Below are 2,500 nucleotides of genomic sequence, written 5' to 3'. Positions count from 1 at the left end.
AATTCTGCAATAATCCATCAAGTTTGAAATTATCCATTCTTGCTGCAAACGAAAACAGGGCAGTCATGAACAACCTGGCTATGTTCATTTATAAAGCTTTACAAATGAGACAATTATCAGCTTGTTAGTATGCTTTCAATAGTTTTCCTTAAGTGCCTTAATTGAGCGTTTGATTGGTATATTGTTTTCGTTGCCAAAACATTTTACTTGTCTGGAACCTATTGACATCAAATGTAACAACTCAACCTCTCTTGATATGGGCCAAAGGCCTGATCAATAAAACATTCGTATTTGGTATTGGTGTCACGCTCTATAAGAGAGCGGACTAGAAACCCCCACCCAACCCAGCACTAACACCCAGACAACACAGACACAGACTAAACATAATTCAGAGTTTTTGTGGGTTTTATTATTTATCCATTCTGTTGTCATTTAAGTGTTGTTGCAGCCGGGGTTGGGGTTATTGTTTTTTTGGCAAGCTCTGTGTGTGATTAAATAAATGTATGTGAACCCTGAATTGTTTTAGTCTGTGTCTGTGTTGTCAGGGTGTTAGTGCTGGGTTGGGTGGGGGTTTCTAGTCCGCTCTCTTATAGAGCGTGACACGGGGTACTTAGGTTAGTTAGGGTGGGGGAGGGTGTGACGTCTTGTTTTTGATTGCTGTTTTTTTGTTTGTTTTTGTTTTAAGGCGAAGTGTCACTGGGTAGTCGAGTTCCTTTTGAACTTTATTCAAAATACACTGATGTTATTGCCTGTTAGTGGATAAATGTTAAAATATTTTTTGTAACCAATTGCCGACTAAACATAGATATTCATCTTTCTTTTGGTTTTGGTTCTGTCACCCAGGCCAGTGGTGAGCTTCTTTAAATCTGTCATACAACTGTTGTTGTTTTTCAGTCATTGTCAGACAGCCAAACTGACTTTGGATAATGCTTTTTTGACAGGAAGGTGATATGGTAATCTCCCTTGATTTGTTTTGTAAGTAACGTTTCAAGTAGTCCTTTGTGCTTGTCCTTCTGTGTCGCCATTTACCCTGTTTTGGGTTCTGGTCGTAGGACCAGAGGCGTTTTTGTTCGGTACTGTCATGTGCCGTTCGGGGGTTTGGGGCTTTTTGCCCAATTGGATGGCACCCTGATGTGAGGATTGTTTTTCCTCCGGGTGGCCAAATTCTGTGTTATCGGTGTTTCTGTGTTTGCCATTTTTACCCTAAAGTATGGGTCGCAGGACCAGAGGCGTTCTTTTGTTCAGTTATGTCTTGTGTTTGTCTTTGGGAGTCACCCTTCACCTACCTTTCTGACTGTCAATAAATAATGAAGAACTTTACTTTCAACATGCATCATTTTGTTTTCAACAGATACTTCATTTCAACATGTATTTTAATTCAACTGTTAAACGTGGATATTACTGATTCATTCAATTGTATTGAAATGGGATCACATGAACTTTTTTTTTTTTTTTTTTCCTTCTTTTTTTTTTGTACTTAACCATCAGCATTATTTTACGAGCCTTTAATTTACTGTAGGATCAGCAACAGTTCAGCACTGCAATGCCTTTTGTCCCTGTATAGACTTTTGCAACATGGAAGTGGGATGTCTGTTGTGTCAAATGTCTTGTCATTCATTGTGACTGTTTTGTTTGTTCCAAATTTAAAATTTGAACTTATGTGGGGGGTATTGTCACAACTCATGACAATCTCGTGTGGAGTGTTTTGTGCATTACCTATCCCCATTTACCCTCTCCTACTCGCGTTAGTGTTACACGCGGCAGTGTTACACGCGGTAGTGATGCTAGCGGTTGTTTAGTGTGTTAGCTCCCGGTTGTGCGTTTTTACGTGCAATCGGGGAGTCTCGTTTGAGTGTTTGTGTCACTGCTGAGCAGAGTTTAGTCTCTCTGTTCTGTCAGTGACACTTCTCTAGGCTTTTCGCCCGCGGCATTCTTTGAGGAAGGTCGTGTCTGTTGGGTTTGGGGCTTTTTTTTTTGCCCAGTTGGCACCCTCACGTGGGGATACGTTTTCCTCCGGGTGGCCATGTTTTCCGTGTTCTGTGTGCTCCAGCTCAGAGGGAGTGCCCTGCTGGACGTGTCTCGTCTTTGTTTTATTTCCAGCGTCAGGGTAGTGGTACCCGGTTGGCAGGTGCGTTCGCTGTTGCATTGTTGAACTTATCTGTTGTAGTTTGTACTTGTCAGTTGGCTGTTTTAAGTGCTGTTTCTTTGTTCATTTGTCCTGTTCTGTTAAGATGCGAGATGTTTGATTTTGTTTATTGGGATTTGAGGGTTAATGCTAAAAAAGTCAGGCTTGTATTGTTTTCCTCTGTTGTGATATTTTAAACATAACTTTTAAAAATAATGGTTACTGGGATTTATTAAGTATGCTTAAAGTATTTCAGCCACTAACGTTTCCTTGTGAACCCCTTTACTATTATTGTAAGAATGTTTCTATTTTCGTTATGTTCACAAGGTCAAATTATCATGTTTTCTAAACTATCATGGGTTTTTTTTCCCCAGT

This window comes from Babylonia areolata, chromosome 5 (genome assembly GCF_041734735.1).
Source record: "Babylonia areolata isolate BAREFJ2019XMU chromosome 5, ASM4173473v1, whole genome shotgun sequence".
Taxonomy (NCBI): domain Eukaryota; kingdom Metazoa; phylum Mollusca; class Gastropoda; order Neogastropoda; family Buccinidae; genus Babylonia; species Babylonia areolata.
The sequence above is the reverse complement of the archived record's forward strand: the minus strand, read 5'-3'. Positions refer to the sequence as shown.